This window comes from Aquarana catesbeiana, linkage group LG09 (genome assembly GCF_042186555.1).
Source record: "Aquarana catesbeiana isolate 2022-GZ linkage group LG09, ASM4218655v1, whole genome shotgun sequence".
In the NCBI taxonomy this organism is placed as follows: domain Eukaryota; kingdom Metazoa; phylum Chordata; class Amphibia; order Anura; family Ranidae; genus Aquarana; species Aquarana catesbeiana.
The window spans coordinates 39,645,495-39,665,073 of record NC_133332.1 but is presented as its reverse complement, the minus strand read 5'-3'; the positions used below and the strand labels follow the sequence as shown (position 1 = coordinate 39,665,073).

The following is a 19,579-nucleotide window of genomic DNA, read 5'->3' as shown; positions in this document are numbered from 1 at the left end:
GGTGTCACTGGTCCCTAAAAAGTGTCAAAAGCGTCCGATTTGTTTGAGCCGCAACATCGCAGTCCCCCTATAAGTCGCTAATTCTGCTTACTAGTAAAAATATTCCATATTTTGTAGACACTAAAACTATTGCGCAAACCAATCAATTTATGTTGGCATAGACAGTCTTGTAATGTGTGACGTGTGGGGGGAAATTGATTAGCATCTAAGCTCTTTTTTGTACGTTAAGCCAGCGGTCCCCAAACTTTTGGCACCGGGATCGGCTGCGTGGAAGAAAATGATGCCAAGTCCTGGGTGGGAGGCCATGCAGGTTTTTGCTGGCAGTTTGTCAGGGCTATGGCTGGTGTTGGTGCTTCTATCATCATGGCACCATGGTTGATATGTCAGGATGATTGAAGCACATTATTTCTATTATTAATGATTATGATTATTATTGTAATATAACATAAAATAATTCAACCATAATGCAGAATCAATGGGAGCCCTGAGTGTGCATCGTTGCCTACCACCAGATGCAGATTGTCACATCACCTGCCACCAGAAGCAGCTTGTCACTTGCCACCAGATGCAGCTTGCCACGTCACCTGCCACCAGATGCAGATTGTCACTTGCCACGTCGACTGGCCCCAGGTACGGATTGTCTCTAGCCACATCGCCTGCCACCAGATGTGGATTGGCACCTGCCATGTCACCTGCCACCAGATGTAGCTTGTCACGTCACCTGCCACCAGATGTGGATTGTCACTTGCCACCAGATACGGATTGTCACTTGCCACTTCACCTGCCACCATATGCAGCTTGTCACTTGCCAGGTCACCTACCACCAGATGCAACTTATCACATCACCTGCCACCATATGCAGCTTGTCACTTGCCACATCACCTGTGATTCTTGTATGTGTGCACTGTAAAAAATACTTTGTACTGTTTGTAGGTCTTATAGCAACACCATCTTGAATTTAAACGCATTGCATGGTGTGCCCCCCAAATGTGTTCTTGTATATTGTAATAGGCCTTGACCAGGTTTTTTGGGCCGGAACACCCCTCCCCCTCCTCATTACCTCTTATTAGTGGCCACCAGTGTTTAGGATGTATCCCCTTCAGTTCTCCCACATAGAGGAGTTCAGCTCCCATGGTTGAGACAAAAGATCTTCCATTCTATTACTAGTGTAGGACCCACTAATTTGGGGTACTTTGTCGCAGTAAGTGGGCTTAGCACTATATGACCATATAGTGTGACCAAACCCCCGTATTTCTTGAATATGTTCAGGTGTTTTTAACTAGCCCTGCAGGAAATGTCATTCTTGTATGTGTGCGCTGTAAAATATTTTGTACTGTTTGTAGGTCTTATAGCAGCACCATCTTGAATTTAAATGCATTGTGTGCCCCCCAAATATGTTCCTGTATATTGCCACATCACCTGCCACCATATGCAGCTTGTCACTTGCCACGTCACCTGCCACCATATGCAGCTTGTCACTTGCCACGTGATAGAGTTGATAAAGTCACGTGACAGTGAGGCAATGTGTAGGGAGGAACTCGGGTGATGTCACTTCCGGTTACGGCTGAAACCGGAATACTTCCATTTTCAGCGTCTTGCTGATGTTTGACCCCACTCTGCTGTGGCTATTCGCATATCTTCAATTTTAAATGTAAGTCTACCTTTGTTTCAAATAAATGCAGCTCCAGTGACTGTCCATTCCTTCTCTTCCCCTCATAGTACCTCACCTTCCTCATCTTCCATCTCCCCACCCTCCAGTGGCTCGAGAACCCAGGGACCTCTGCACTGGTGATTAGGCCATATATCATTTTTGATTTTTAATTGGCCATTTGGTATGGCTTGGCCACCTGTGCATTGACTATCTGGCATTCGGAAAAACATTGTCTATGTTATGTGTTTTTGTCTTGTTTTTATTTTTTGTTTGTGTAAATTGTTTTATGTTTGAGTTGCCATATACATTGGCCACACCAGTGACCATCTGCCATACACCAAGCTTGTTGTTATATGAATAAAAATAAAAATGATATACCTGCGCTAAGTGATAGATGAATTAAACGATGTGAAAAATGTGTCAATTAATGACCTACAGCTAAGCACTATAGCCCAGATACAGGGCACAAAATAAAAATGCAAAAAATAAAGTGCAGCGCTAGGTTTGAACACAAGATGATCCTGTGCATAAAAACATATATGAAAGTAAATATATCACTGTATTATTAAAGTTCAATATGACCATAAACATTAAATAGCATAAATTCAATTAAAGTGCAACTATACAGTGCACATATGGTGAATTGTATTATACGCAACCAAAATATTTAGTTTTAGTGCGATCCCATGCAACAGATGCAAGATGAAAACTAAAAAGGGCAATAAAAACACACAAAAGTGCTAACATTATGCAAATTGTAAAGTGCAACACTAAGTTTGGGAACAAAAAGACTCTGTGCATGAGAACATGTGTGAAGAAAGTATTTAGTTTTAGTGTGATCCCATGTGACAAATGCAAGATGAAAACAAAGTCACATAAAAAACGCACAAAAGTGCAAACAATATACCGATTGTAAAGTGCAACACTAAGTTTGGGCACAAAAAGACTCTATGCATGAGAACATATGTAAAGAAAATATAACACAATAATAAATGTGTAATGTAACCATAATCTTAAGTGGCATAAATTCAAATAAAGTGCAACTATACAGTGCAAATGTGATGAAATGTGTTATATACAACAAAAATATTCAATTTAGTGCAGTCCCATTCGACAATGCAGAAGGAAACCGAGGTCGCATAAAAAATGCACGAAAGTGCAAAACGATATAAATGAAAGAAATTGTTCATAAATTGCTGAAATCCAATATGCGACTTCACAGTGCAGCATATAACGTAGATCGGGTGCTCATTCGTGTGTTTCCCGTCACCTCATTAAGATAAAAGGCTTACCAGAAAGCCTGCGACCTCCCTTATTCAGGGGGGTCAAACAGCACTTTTAGTGAAATCCAAGATTCGCGGATGGAAGACTTCAGCATTCCTTTCCAAAAGGATCCATGGACATCCACTCGAATCCCAATGATGTGAACAGCAGGATAATATAAAAAAGATAAAAAGGATCCAATAGTATAGAATGTCTTCTCAAGACGTTTTATTAAAAAACAGGAGTTGCAATACAAAAACTCCAAGGCAAATATATAAAAATTGCGGTAATAGTCCGTGCAAGGAAAAATGGACCTACATTTTCCGTTTAAAATCCAATCGTGCACGTGCAGAACGTTGTTGTTATATGACTCTCCTTCATTTGAAGGTAATTCAATATGACTGTTTAACCTTTTAATTTCATAATTAATCAATAAATATATGTAGCGCTGGTAGATTTTTAATCTACTGCTGATAGGTAAATCTAGTGGGTCACTTGTTAGGTGAAGTTAGATTTGCCTCTGTTCCAGCTTGGCTGAGTTGCGTGTAGTTCCACACTGTGCCGGTGGGTGTCGTTGTCACCATGGGCCAGTGTTGGAAAGGCAACATGTTGAAGTGTATGAGTGCTCCTCTGTCCCGGAGACAACTCGGTGGAGGTGGTCCTCCGAGTTGCATTCTGGGAGAGGGTATTTATGGGACAGATGCCATATTTGGGGGTTCGTTTTTCAGCCACCTGCTGGCCCTCCTGGCTGACAGGTATGCATTAGGAATACCACCTCGTGGTCCTCCATTCCAGAGGCCTGCGTCGCTGTGGCGTGTGGGTGGGCTCAGAAGCATGTCTGGGGCCTACCACAGCGGCAGAGGAATGGTCCTGAGCTGTCTATCCTGAGTGAAGAAGCTGGACAACTGAGAAAATCCCAGGGGAGGACCCGTCATGGAAGGATCATGCAGAGTGCTGGTCTGGAGAGGGGCCTGGTGACTCGGTTGGAGGACGTATCCTGAAGTAATCTTACTGCATAGTACTGCCGGGTTGGCTTAAAGGTTCAAGTGCTGTGTCTGATATTCATTGTAAACCATTACATCCTGTGGCAGAGGATCGTACGGGTTTTGTTCCAAACAAGTCTGTGGCAGAGACTTTTGTTTGTGCTGCGTACTGGCTGCTAGTCAAGTGAGAGAAGCCTATCCAGGCGAGCAAAGATTGAATCCCACAAGGGGAGTGCATTCAACTACAAGTGTTCAATTCCTAATAATGTCCTAAAGAATACTAAGAAAAGGTATTTGAGCTTCCCTGCAACTTTCCTTCTACCTCTTTCCTGCTACTTCTTTTATTACCTGTTCATTAAAGCATTGGAAAAGATACTCAAGTGTTTGGTGCCTACATTGTCCAGAGGTAAACTCAACGGGACCCTAGACCCGGTGCCGGTGAAACAGAGGTGGCGAAAGTGAAGGTAACAGCCCGCTTTAAACCACCGAGAGTTATTGCTACATATATTTTTATAACCCCAACACTGTACGCTGTGTCATTCATATGGTCAGCTTCTTTCTCCACAACGGTCTGTTGTCAGATTTTCCTATCGTGTGTACACAAGTCTGTCACACAAAAGTTGAAAGTACAAACACACATGCTCGGAATCAGTGCTCACCAAACACGACATTAGCAGAAGGTGCCCAAAGGGTGGCCCTCAAGAGCTGTAATTCCTCGTAGTACGTCACTACGTTCATGTTTGCTGGCCGACAACTGTGTATCGTTTGTATGCAAGACATGTTCCCGGCACACGCCCTTTGGACAAAAGTCTGACGCTCTGTTGGCCAACAATCCGATCGTGTGTACGAGGCTTAACAGTCACTTGCCCTCAACCTCTGTTTTTTGCACGTGAGATAACAGCCTATGTGAATAGAGCTGTAGTATTGAAAACAGGAGAAGGGTGTCCTGGGTTCTGTAAAGTTCACCATACTCTATACCAGTGATGGCGAAGCTTGGCACCCCAGATGTAGTGTAGTAGAACTACATTTCCCATGATGCTCAGCTATACTGTAGAGTGCATGAGCATCATGGGAAATGTAGTTCCAAAACATTTGGGGTGCCAAGGTTCACCATCACTGCTCTATACACTTTGATTGGACAATCTCCTCTAGTGTGTGATGAGTGAAAATGCTCAAAAACACCCCACCCCCTCACTAAAAAATAAATAAATAAAATACATGTGGGAATGCGAGTTCCCGCTATGCAGAGTTGTGAACGGGGCTTGACAGCTGTGTGTTTCTGCCCACTCCCTCCTATGTTCTTGTATAAGGCCTCATGTACACTACCGCTGGTAAACGGACGTTTAGGAGCAATTGGGCACTTTTTTCAACTGCCCCTGAACTCTCCTCTCCTCCTATGTTATCAGTACATGTACACAGGGTCGTTTCTAGTTGTTTCTATACAGTTGTGTTTAGAGACTCTTTTTGGAACCCAAAAAAATGCGTTCTGAGTTTAGAGGCATTTCAAACACCAAACGCGGCTAAACGCGGGAACTCGCATTTAGCCGCGTTTCATTTACAGGCGTTTTTCATTTTTGGCTATTTTTTTCAAACACTTCTAGACGCAAACGCGGCTAAACACGTTTAAACACAGCATGTAAACGCAGCTAAACGGCCGTTTTTAGACGCCGGTTTCTAGCTGTCAAGTTAAATTTTTCAGGAGAGGTTGAACAACGCCCCGTGTACATGAAGCCTAAAGATGGCCATACACTATGCAATCTGATTGTATATTGTGTATTTAGTGAGAAGGTTGATAACTGATTGATTGCATTTTATTTCAAAACATGCAGCTGGGAATGAGTGGGGAGGTAGGAGGGTGGATGATGCAGGGTGTGTGCCAATGAGGCCAGCTGGTTAACTCCTTCCTGTGTCATGACTTAAAGTCTGACCAGGAAGTAAGGCAGAACCAATGGATACGTTTGGAAACATTGATGAGGATAAGTGAAGTAGGTAGATTTAATGGAAAGCTTTGATATTTTTGCAAAAAAAAAAGTACATTAATGCTGCATTGATACATAAGGGAGCTGAAATTTAGAAAAAAAACAAGAAAAGGTGAACAAAGGTGAACTTTATCTTGATCCTTTAATACTCATGTTTTAGGATTGTAAAAAAAAGGGTTAAAGTGATTGTAATGGTTAGTTGTTTTTTTTTTGGTTTTTTTTGTTTTATTGTTTTTTTTAATAACAAACATGTTATACTTACGTCCTCTGTGCAAGGGTTTTGCACAGAGTGGCCCTGATCCTCCATTTCTAGGGTCCCCCAGCGGCGCTTCTGGCTCCTCCTCTTCTTGAGTTCCCCCACGGAGATTCGCTTTCCATGGGGGCACTCATACGGGTGCGCTCCCATATCCTGCTGCTGCGTCCATTGACACAGGCAGCAAGACTCGGCCTGCCCCCGTCTCCCGTGTCACTGGATTTGATTGACGGTAGTGTGAGCCAAAGGCTCTTGCTGCTTTCAATCTATCCAATGAGAACCCGAGACAGCGTCTGGAGCTGCTGGGCTCATCCCCATCACTGGAACAGCCGGGCTCAGGTAAGAAAAAGGGGGCTCTGGGGAACAGCTGCAGCACAAAAGGTTTTTCAAGGTGAAAAAACATGAGGGTTTACGACCCCTTTAAAAGTGAGTAACTTTTGGTAGGTTTTAGCAAACAACCTTAAAATTTCAGTATGTTTTAGCATAGATATTCTTTAATTATGTGTAGTTCGGGGAAAATTGGTTACCATCTAAGTTCTTTTTTTTGTATGTTAAGCCAGATTAAAGAGGGAGTCCACCCAAACCGCAAAAAAAAAAAAAAAAAATATTAAAAGCCAGCAGCTACAAATACTGCAGCTGCTGACTTTTAATAAATGGCCACTTACCTGTCCCAGGGTCCAGCGATGTCGGCAGGGGACACAGAGAACCCGCTCGGTTCTCGGCAGCTGCCGCCGCCATCCTGGGTGAGGGAATCAGGAAGTGAAACGTTGCGGCTTCACTTCCCGGTTCCCTACTGCGCATGCGCGAGTCGCGCTGCGCATCCCAAGTGGTCCCCGCTATCTCCTGGGACCTGTGTGTTTCCCAGCAGACAGCGCGGTGGGGACGGGAAGAGGCATAGACTCCCATGGGAGTCTATGCCGGAAGTGGGTGCAAATACCTGTCTTAGACAGGTATCTGCACCTCCTCCCCCCTGAAAGGTGCCAAATGTGACACCGGAGGGGGGGAAGGTTCTGAAAAGCGGAAGTTCCATTTTTGTGTGGAACTCCGCTTTAAGCTCCCCAAAAACAAGCTTAATGTCTCTCATTTTCTTTGTGAGAGACCAAAATACATGATACTTACAGGATAGATTTGGAAAGTTGAAAACTTAGGTTGTGCACCATTTCAAGGCAACTGATTAAGATTTAGGCACTTTAGTACACATTAACCGCTTCCTGCCCAGGCCAATTTTCAGCTTTCAGCGCTGTCACACTTTGAATGACAATTGCGCGGTCATACAACAACTGTACACAAATGAATGTTTACAGGGTTTTTTTCTCTGACAATAGGTGCAGGAACTCCCCTTTTCTGAGTCACCCCTTTTTCCCCGCCCCTACCCACCTCTGAGCACCGTCCCTTGGTTCCATCCCCTACCCACCTCCCAGTACCGCCCATTTTAGACAATACAGAACCAAGTATCATTTTGTGTCGCTAAGTAATTTGTATGGAATTTGGTAATGATATCAAGAAAAGCAGTAAAATAGATCCCATTCAACCAACAATAGATCCCCCTAACAACAATGTACCACCCACAACAAAATCCACCCCCCCCCCAGCAACAACAGACTCCCGGCAGCATCAACAGATCTCCACACAGCCAGCATTAATAGACACTCTGGCAACCAACAACAATAGACCCCTACCCCCAACAGTAGATCTCCTTCAGCAACAAGTGACCCCCCCAGCAACATAAGACCCACCCCTAGCAACAAAAGGTCCCCCGTCAGCAACAATAGACCCTCCTGCAAAAATAGATCCCCTCTAGCTTGAATAGATTCCCCAGCAGTGAGCATCAATACCCTGCAGCACACCCCAGCACCCCTTGCCATTACATACAGTCAGTCCGGGAGGTGCCGGAACTGCGTTCCCCCGCGTTCCCGCTGAAAAAAAGCCCTGAATGTTTAATCATTTTCTTCACAAAAATAGAGCTTTCTTTTGGTGGTATATAATCGTAGGGATGGGCGAACGGTTCGGGCCGAACTTTGGATGTTTGGACGTTCCGCGAACAACGAACATTATGCGGTGTTCATGGCAAATTTGAAAGCTTATGGGACACTAACATGAAAAACCAAAAGTGCTAATTTTAAAGGCTTATATGCATGGTATTGTCATAAAAAGTGTTTGGGGACCTGGGTCCTGCCCCAGGGGACATGGATCAATGCAAAAAGTTTTTTCAGGAGCAGTGATTTTAATAATGCTTAAAGTGAAACAATAAAAGTGTAATATTCCTTTAAATTTCATACCTGGGGGGTGTCTATAGTATGCCTGTAAAGGGGCGCATGTTTCCTGTGTTTAGAACAGTCTGACAGCAAAATGACATTTCTAAAGGAAAAAATATAATTTAAAACTGATTGCGGCTGTGATGAATTGTCTGATCCCTTCAATATGTATAAAACTCATTGAAAAAATGGCATGGGTCCCCCCCAGTCCATTACCGTTACCGATTCACATAGGGGGGCTGGGAACTGAGGGTCCCCAACACAGGGCATGTGTCCTGGTATGGTTCAGGGGAGGGGCGCTCTCTCGTCCCCCCCCCCTCTTTACTGCTGGGTTTTCTTAAAAAAAGTTTTCTTAATTTCTGTCAGTAAATTTTGTAAATAAGTAATTTTTCTCCTTCACTGATGGGCACTGATGAAGCAGCACTGATAGGCACTGATGAGGTGGCACTTATGGTCACTGATTAGGTGGCACTGATGAGGAGGCACTTATATGCTGCACTGATGGGCACTGATAGGTATCACTGATATGCGGCACTAATGGGCGGCACTGATGGGCGGCACTAGTGGGCACTGATGGGCAGCACTGATGAGCAGGCACTGAAAGGCAGCAGTGACTGGCATCTCTAATGGGCACTGATTGGTGTCATTGATGGGCACTGATTGGTGTCACTGATGGTCACTGATTAGTGGCACTGGGGGGGGCTTTATTGGACACAGCCGATCACACAGTTAAAGAGCCATGTCATTGGCCATCACGCCATGTCCTAGCAACACAACACGGCTGTGATCGCCGTGCTGCGTGCCCCCGCGGGTGTGTGTGAGTGGCTGCTCTGGGGTGCCATCATATAACGTCCACCCAGAACAAGAGTCGCAACGTTCCTCCATCATTTGATGATGGGTGGGCAGTAAGCCATTAAGCTACATTAAGCCATTTTCACATTAAATGTTTTAGGATGTCCCCTGAAAGTGCTTAAAAAACAAAGGGTTTAATTTCATGTTAACCGCTTGCCGACCAGCACACGACGATGTACATCGGCACAATGGCACAGGTGCACAAATGGGTGAACCTGTACTCCCCCTTTAAATGATTGGCTAGTGTGCCACGTGAGCATGCCCGCGGGTCCGTAGCACGGAGAGGCAGAATGGGGAGATGCCTATGTAAACAAAGCATTTCCCTGTTCTGCTTAGCAACATGACAGAGATCTACTGCTCCCAGTGATCGGGAGCAGTGATCTCTGTCATGTTTTAGTGAGCCCATCCCCCCTACAGTTAGAACACAGTGAGGGAACACAGTTAACCCCTTGATCGCCCCCTAGCGTTAACCCCTTCCCTGCCAGTGACATTCACATAGTAATCAGTGCATTTTTATAGCACTGATCGCTGTATAAATGTCACTGGTCCCAAAACAGTGTCAAAAGTGTCCGATGTGTCTGCCGCAATGTCGCAGTCACGATAAAAGATCACCGCCACTACTAATAAAAAAACATAATAAAAATGACATAAAACTATGCCCTATTGCGATTTTTTTTTTTTTTTTTACCAAAAATATCTAGTATAATACATATTTGCCTAAACTGAGGAAGAAATTAGTTTTTTTATATATTTTGGGGGGATATTTATTAGCAAAAAGTAAAAAAATATTGTTTTTTTTTTTTCAAAATTGTTGCTCTTTGTTTATAGCACAAAAAATAAAAACCACACAGGGTGATCAAATACCACCAAAAGTAAGCTCTTTTTGTGAGAAAAAAAGAAAGTCGATTTTGTTTGGGTGCAACATCGCACGACCGCGCAATTGTCAGTTAAAGCGACGCAGTGCCGAATTGCAAAAAATGCTCTGGTCAGGAAGGGGGTAAAATCTTCCGGGGCTGAAGTGGTTAAACAAAACGTAAAGCTAAGTTTATTTTTTAACCTCAATATACTTGATTTACTCTGAAGCCCTTCCATTTCATAATTCTTCCCCTCGGTGGTGCACGGTACATGAACTTGCATTGGAGACAATGGAACTCATAAGCCAGAGTGGAAATGCAGGAAAAGTTACAATTACTGTCCACATTCTGCCTGGTTTATCAGATCACTCCTGAGCGCTGTCCTTTGTCTGGGCTTGACAAACATTCACATATTTAATGCTGGAAAATTTGTTTGTAAAATATTTGCTTTTTTTTATAATAAACCAGCCTGGCCGGCCCAGACCAGATATCAGGCCGTATCCTGAGCAAATAACCAATCACAGTGTGCCAGCAGGAAGTTGGGGATTTCCGCTGTCCTACCATTTATTTGCACTGCTTCTGGTTTCTTTTTTCAGAGGAGAACACAGAGACAGGTAAGGATATATGCTGGCTCGTCTCTCTCAGGCTATCAAGGTGTTGTGGACTGATAGGAAGCACAGGCCTTGCTGGAACTTGTAGTTCAACAACAGCAGGATATTGTCTTGTGTTGCACAGAGAGTATTAGTTCTACAGCAGATTACAAAGTTGTACTCAATTCTGCATTAGGTAATCATTTACAGGAAAGCTTTGGTTCTCTAAAATGTTCTAAATTGGGGTGAATGTATAGACCTGTACCTAGACAGGAATCATGTTGTGCTGCTATAACCCTGCAAAATATATACGATGGTCCTTCACACTTTTTTTAACTATTAAATCTAAAAAAGTGTGGAAACTTTTTTAAATATATAAATTATTATATATATATATATATATATATATATATATATATATATATATATATATATATATATATATATACACGCACACACTATATATAAAATAATAAAAGTGTGCAATAATGTGTAATAGAAAGTAATATATACGATGAATAACAATATATAAATATAATTATATCAAATGGTGAAAGGATAAAAAATTATGTATAATATAAAAGAACATAGAAAAGTGAAGGCAGTAAAATACCGAGCAGTCCATCGAGCCTGCCCTTTTTTACCTTTTTTTCGGGGGGGATATATATATATATCTCTATATAGATATATAAATCTATATATCTATATAGATATCTATAGATATCTATATAGATATCTATATAGATATCTATATATATAGATAGATATATAGATATCTATATAGATAGATCTATCTATCTATATATATCTATATATTAGATAGATAGATAGATAGATAGATAGATAGATAGATAGATAGATAGATAGATAGATAGATAGATAGATAGATATTAGATCGATATATAGTGTTATATATATATATATATATATACACACACATTTTTTCTTTTTTCTTATGAGCTGTTAGATTTTGTTTATACTTTATATTTTCGAGTTGCTAAAGGGGAGGGCATCAAGTTATTATTACTTTTATTATAATTTTATTATTATTTGATGTATTATTATTAGTAGTATTATTATTTTATATTGTATTATTATTATTATTATTCGGCAGCTCTTAGTTGTTTTTTATTGTTTGGAGTAGCAGTTGTTGCAATCAGCCATTTCCTGAATGTAAATATTGTGCAATCATTTTAATTTCCTTCATTTATTTTGCTGTTTAAAAAAAGGTATATACTATAGCATTAAAAATCCCAGCATGCTTTGTTGAAGGCGATGTGGTTCTGATTTCTGACACTCTTTAAAAACTGGTTGTATGTAGTGCATTTTCTGGAAGGTTCCATTCACTTGATAGCCATTTATATTACATATTAGCCTCCATAGCCCAGTGCTGCAGATTGTTCATGCAAGTTGACGTCACAGTCTGCATTCCGATATCACCAGACAGGTGACTGGATCAGGAGATGGTCTCACATGAGTTTGCTCTGGGGGGAGGGGGGGGGGCACGTCAGTGCCAATCAGTGCTTCCAATCAGTGCCACCTGTCAGTGCCAATCAGTGCCGCCTAATATAGTGTTTTTTACCACTACTGTTCCTTTATACTGACTTTTGAAATTTATAAATGCATAAATTTAGAAATTGGATGAAAGGTTTGGCACTGGGAAACACTTTTTAAGAGAGAAATAGTGCATTTTATATACAACTATACAGATCAGACCAAAATGAGGGACAAATGAGGAGGAATGAGGGACAGAGGGACTTTTTTTCCAAATCAGGGACAGTCCCTTGAAATCAGGGAAAGTTGGGAGCTATGCTATTCATATAATGGCATTTGTTTTCAAATTTGACTGCAAAAAGTGGAAATCCAATTTAAGTTTTTTTGTCATATATAGCTTATTGCATTTTAAGTTGTTTGTGACAATTTCAGAGAAGGAGTGCGAGAGAATATTCTCGCAGGATACAGGGACGTGGCAGATGTAGGCGTGGTATTCTGTGTGCAGTACACAGGCACATACATATAATGTAATCTACAATAGAAAATAATCTTACCTTCAGAGATAGTGTTTCAATAATAGTTTATTGCACAATACTGTATAGCCAGGTCCTTCCTTATAGCAACACAAACACGTATTTCCTGTTTTCTATCAGCAATGCTAGAAGGTTCTTGCACATATTCACTTTTATGCCATACCATACAGAGCTAGTACATAACTCCAATAAAAGTATGTACTAAATGTCTTTTTTCTCCTCTTCAATATTTCTTTCTCGGCTCTCCGCTGTCACCCTAACATTGGCATACACTCTATTACCAAAAGTATTAGGACGCCTGCTTTTACACACACATGACATCCCAGTCTTAGTCTGTAGGGTTCAATATTGATTTGGCCCACCCTTTTCAGCTATAACAGCTTCAACTCTTCTGGGAAGGCTGTCCACAAGGTTTAGGAGTGTGTCTATGGGAATGTTTGACCATTCTTACAGAAGCGCATTTGTGAGGTCAGGCACAGATGTGGATGAGAAGGCCTGGTCCGCAGTCTCCGCTCTAATTCATTCCAAAGGTGTTCTATTGGGTTAAGGTCAGGACTCTATGCAGGCCAGTCAAGTTCCTCCACCCCAAACTCGCTCAACCATGTCTTTATGGACCTCGATTTGTGCCCTGGTACAAATCATTTGGTGGAGGGGGGATTATGGTGTGAGGTTGTTTTTCAGGGGTTGGGCTTGGCCCCTTAGTTCCAGTGAAGGGAACTGTTAGGGAATCCGAATACCAAGACATTTTGGACTATTTCATGCTCCCAGCTTTGTGGTAACAGTTTGGGGATGGTCCCTTCCTGTTCCAACATGACTGCACACCAGTGCACAAAGCAAGGTCCATAAAGACAGTTGGAGTTGAAGCTGTTATAGCTGCAAAGGGTGGGCCAACTCAATAGCCCTACGGACTAAGACAATTAAAGTTAATGTGGGTGTAAAGGCAGGCGTCTCAATACTTTTGATAATATAATATATTAGTACTAGAGGTGAGGCGACAATTGTTTGCTGTAGCTGACTTAACCTAATGTTGTAAGTGGTGGCAGACAGGGGGGGAACGCTGATCAGACAGATCTCACTCGGTGTAAGCGTTGCTTCTGCTGGGTACACACTACTACCGTAGAATTTGGTTCAAAATATTTCTTGTTCAATATATTTATTGAAATTTTGCATAAGAAAAGACAAAGTATATCAGATATCCACAGGCGGTGGTCTCAGCGGGGAGCATTGATAGCTTCAAGAAACTATTAGATAATCACTTGAATGACCGCAATATACAGGGATATATAATGTAATACTGACACATAATCACACACATAGGTTGGACTTGATGGACTTGTGTCTTTTTTCAACCTCACCTACTATGTAACTATGTAACTATGTAACATGTGGGTCACTCATACAAATATGTTCAAATTGAGACATTTGATTAAGTGTAATACCGGTCCTAAAGAGAGGCGTATAAAAATTTTTGATTTGTAGATAACGAAATAATTCATTACAAGGTAGTTCATTGTTATCACATAAAGTAGAGAATGCTTGAAAATTATCAATAGAGACTAGCTTGTATAATCTAACCAAGTTTGTAGAGGACCAAGCAGAGAATGATTTTGGAAATTTCCAAGCAGGATAAAAGGCTCGGTTCCCCAGAAGAAAAAGAAGGGGGTTGTGCATAGATTGAAGCATATGAGATTTACCAAACTTATCCCAAATAGCTAACGAATGTTTCGTAATGGGGTTAAGTAGATGAGATCTATCTCTAGGTTGCATCCATAACAAATTGGCTACAGATATGGAGTCGCTATTAATAGATTCAATAGCTACCCAAAGGGGTATTTCTTCTCTAGAATGGTATTTAGATAATATTTATATTTGTGCAGCATGGTAATAAGAGGAAAAGTTTGGTAACCCCAAGCCCCCTGCATGTTTTGCTAAGGTAAAGAGTAGATTTAGATATACAGGGTTTAATATTACCCCAAATGAACGACATCACTTTACGTTGTGTAATTCTAAAGAAATATGATGGTATAGAGATTGGAAGTACTCTAAATAGGTATAAAAATTTCGGTAATAACGACATCTTTATAGTATTTATCCGTCCCAACCATGACAATGGGAGAGAGGACCATTGTTTCAGAAGGCCTGTGACTTGTTTCAGTAGAGGTAGATAGTTGGCTGCAAAAAGGTCGGAAAGTGAGGATGTAAGGTATACTCCTAAATATGGTAATTGATGAGAGACCCAATTAAATGGTAAAGAAATTTAAGCCTGTTGAAGATCAGATAATAAAGATATATTTAGCGCATTTGATTTAACGGGGTTTACAAAGAGCCCCTGAAATATGTGCAAATTTATCAAGTACGTTAAGAAGATTGGGGGCGGAAATGTGGGGATGAGATAAAAAAATTAGAATATAGTCTGCCAAAAGGCAAAGTTTGTGTTGATAACCACCTAATTCAATACCTTTGATGTCCAGATTAGATCTGATTAATTGTGCTAAAGGTTCTATAAGTAGAGCGAAAAGCAGTGGGGATAGGGGGCAGCCTTGTCTCGTGCCTCTTCTAATATCCAGCATTGCCGATTTGTAGCCAGCATATTTAATACAAGCTCTCGGATTGTTATAAAGAGAGGAAACCCAGGTCAGAAAATGTATTCCAAAACCCCATTTTTGAAGCATATACTGCATATAAGGCCAGGTGACTGAATCAAATGCTTTTTTGATGTCTAAAGATAAGAGGCAGGTTGGGATGCGTCTGAATTTAGCTGCATGAATGAGTAAAAGGGTTCGTCTTATATTATCTCCTGCCTGTCTCTTGGGCATAAAATCCGTTTGGTCCCTGTGTATAAGTTGACCTATAATGTTGTTCAATCTAAATGCCAATATCTTGGCAAGCAATTTAATATCTAAATTGAGTAGGGATACAGGACGATGATTAGTCCAAGAAGTGTTATCTGAACGGGGTTTGGGAATTATAACTATAATAGATTTTAGTGTCTCAGATTGAAATGAGTGTCCTGCCAAAATAGAATTGAAGGCTCTAGTCAAGACTGGAGTCAAGATGTGCTCAAAATTTTTATAATATGATGCAGAAAACCCATCTGGGCCCGGTCTTTTATGAAGTTTCAAATTTTTTATAGCGTTCTGAACTTCAATATTTGTGATAGGACACTCAAGTCTCTCTCGTTGTTCATTAGCTAGAGTAGGGAGTTTAATATTGGAGAAAAGAGTATCTGCATTGGTTTGATTAAAATCATGAGTATAGGAATACACTTTAGCTAAATTAGATCAAAATACTTCTAATATTTTAATTGGATTACTAGTATACACGTCACGTGACGTTTTCAGTCGTATAGGGGTCCGTATTTGATCTATTGATTACAAATTTCTTGCCAAAGAAGTGGTGGGTTTGTTGGCATTAAGGTATTGAATATGTTAGTGTTTACGTATGAGTTTGTCTGCTGAGTCAGTTAAAAATAAATCCAGATCAAGACGGGCTTTGTCTAATTTAGCATTGTTAATGGCATTCGGGGATGATTGAAAGGCGGAATGACAAGAGTTAAAGTTATCTTCCAGCTTTGCAAACAAAAGTTTACGTTCTCTTTTAAGGTTTGTAGCTTGTTGTATCAGTCTACCCCGAATAACCACTTTGTGAGCTTCCCACAACATGGTGTCAGAAATATCTCCGGTGTCATTGGAAGAGAGATAATCATTTAGTGCTATTTTAATTTCACTTCGACGGGAAGGGTGAGTTAATGTGGAGTCATTAATACACCAGTTAGTATCGTGGGACCTAGGTATTGTAGATGAAATGGATGTGCGTATCGCACAATGATCTGTCCATGTAAAGAGTAGAATGCTTGAAGATAAAATTTCAGGGGTCATGCTATAAGGGATTAGGATATGGTCTATACGTGAGAATGATTTATGTGGGTAGGAATAATGTGTAAAACGTCTACTAGTAGGATTAAGCTCTCGCCATGTATCTACTAAACCATGTTTAGCAAGTAATGGGGCATACACACGGTCGGACTTTTCGTCTACAAAAGTCCGACAGCCTGTCCGACAGACTTCCGGCGGACTTGCGGCGGACTTGTGGCAGACTTTCTAACGAACGGACTTGCCTACACACGACCACACAAAAGTCCGACGGATTCGTACGTGATGACGTACACCAGACTAAAATAAGGAAGTTCATAGCCAGTAGCCAATAGCTGCCCTAGCGTGGGTTTTTGTCCGTCGGACTAGCACACAAACGAGCGGATTTCGGGGTCCGTCGTAGTTACGACGTAAAGATTTGAAGCATGTTTCAAATCTAAAGTCCGTCGGATTTGAGGCTGAAAAAGTCAGCTGAAAGTCCGGGGAAGCCCACACACGATCGGATTACCATTGGCAGTTTAGGAGGAGGGGCTTGGAGTGTTAAGTATATAGGACTAGCAGAGATGATGAGGGCGTTACCTGAAGAAGGAGGCCACGCCTCTGAAACATGTTGTCACAGCAACTGTGTGTACCTGTGTTAGAGGAGACAGCACATCCACCACGACTCCCCCTCCAGGCCACCAGTGATATCATGCTGAGCCAGCTGGTCCGTGCAAGCGCTGAACAGCACATGAGATGAGGAAGTAGACCCCTAGCTTATACACCAACATCTCCATACAACACTGCCTTGTGAGCCAATCGATCTATATAGACCAGGAGAGGAGGCTTCAATTGAGCTGTATATGTGAATACACATCAGATGTTTGTGAGTGCAATCCTCGTATTTTTAATTGCTAAATTACAATAAAAACAGTGTTACACTAGGGTAGCCTTGCGCTCTCTCTCTCTTTGTATTGTTTCAGATTCATGTCCGCCACCCAGTGGATTTGTGAGAGAGCTGCAGCACCTAGGACAAGAGAACTTTTCATATAGACTTTTATATACAGTGGAACCTCGGATTACGAGCATAATCCATTCCAGGAGAATGCTCGTAATCCAAAGTACTCGCATATCAAAGCGAGTTTTCCCGTTGAAGTCAATGGAAACAAAAATAATTAGTTCCGCATTGACTTCAATGGGATGCAATACCGCATGCGGCCAGAGGCGGGGGGGGCGCTGGAGAGCCTTGGAAATGGCTGAAAAGGCCTTAGGGACACTTCGGCTGACCTTGGAAAACCTCAGAAAGTCTTCCTACCCAAGATTTGCCGAGGTCAGCCGTGCTGTACTCGTGCCTTTCCATGCATTTCCGAACGTGACGTTCGGCTCTGCCCGGCTCCGGCGCCCCCCCACCTCAGGCCAAAAGCGGTACTGCACACCGCTTTGGCCTGAATCCTGCTAGTTTTGCTAGACAACACTCGCAAACCGAGTTACGATTTTTAAAAATACAGTGCTCGTATTGCGAAACGCTTGTTAACCGCGTTACTCGCAATCCGAGGTTCACTGTAGACTGTAATTGGTGTAGAAGTGTGTATAGGAACAGCGCTGTTTTTGGTCTTTTGTGTGTTTCAATCAATGCCCTTGAGTGCCACCTATCAGTGCCAATCAGTGCTGCCAATTAGTGCCCATCAGTGCCACTAAATGCTGCCAGTGCTGCCTATCAGTGCCAAACAGTGCTGCCTATTAGTGCCAATCAGTGCCATTAGTGTTGCCAATCAGTGCCACCTCTCAGTGCCAATCAGGGCCCATCAGTGCTGCCTATCAGTGCTTTCTATTGGTGCCAATCAGTGCCGCCTATCAGTGCCAATCATTGTTGCCTGTCAGTGCTGCCAATCAGTGCCAATCAGTGCACTGAGTGCAGGGATGAGGCAATGAACTCAGCAGCCAGGCACATTGTCCATGGGGGCCGGCCTGGTGGGGCACAACTGAAATCTGTTGATGTTTATTAATGCCACACGCCGATCTTTAGTATAATAGGTAATCACCACACTACTATTTACAATAAACCACTGGTGGTAAAATAAAAAAAGTGTCCACATCCTTAAAAACCCCACCTCCATGGGGGGGATGGCACTACCAGATTTACAGGAATATTACATAGCCGCCCAACTATCACACATGTATTACTTTAACAAGGAAGAAATGTAGCGATACCAAATGTTGATATGCAATGACCCAAGAAGTCCACTGTCATCCCCGCTGCAAACTATTTTTCGAGGGGGACTAACGAGCAAAAGACCCACCCGATATAATGAGGGCATGCTAACACACCACCGGAAAATATGGGGAATAACCTTAAAGAGGCTTAAAGTAGGGCATATTCATTCCCACACCCCCCTTTGGCTCAACAATCACATGCCAGAACTTAAAAATCTCCCAGATCCGCATATATGGGCTAGGTATGGAATAATATATCTTCACCAGGTCATGACTGACTCACGGCTCAAGACTTTTCAATCCCTTAAAGACAAATACTCAATACCGCACCACTTGTTATTCAAATACTTGCAACTTCGCCATGCTCTGCGCTTTCAACTTAGGGACACAGCTAATATTATTGCTCACCCTCAGGTCCTAGAGATAATCATGGGTATTGAACCTCAAAAGCTGATTTCAAATCTGTATTACACTATCAGACTCCCCAGAATAGCAGCAGTAATCCAAAAGGCCAAATCAGGTTGGGAAAAGGACGTGGGGGACATCAGTGACTCGGACTGGGACGAAATTTTAGAGAACGTTAAACAGTCATCGCCAAAACTCTCAGACAGATTGACACAGCTCTACATTGTCCACCAAGCATACTTGACACCCAAAAGGATAGCCAAATTCCAATCATCACAGAATTCGGCATGCCTTATGTGTACATATGGACCGGGAACCTTTTACCATTTGATATGGGAATGCCCATGTTTACAGGATTATTGGGAACAAGTGATAAAATTCCTACATGATAAAATGGGTTCC

General features: G+C 41.9%; 1 protein-coding gene across 1 annotated transcript in view; it reads left to right on the top strand.

Annotated features, from left to right (window-relative positions):
• Positions 1–10,561: 10,561 nt before the first annotated feature.
• The window catches only part of LOC141107531 (uncharacterized), a 204,297-nt gene continuing 195,279 nt past the window's right edge, over positions 10,562–19,579 (top strand). The window contains exon 1 of the mRNA XM_073598330.1: positions 10,562–10,704. The gene's annotated coding sequence lies outside the window, so the exon portion shown is untranslated. The remainder of the gene's footprint in view (positions 10,705–19,579) is intronic.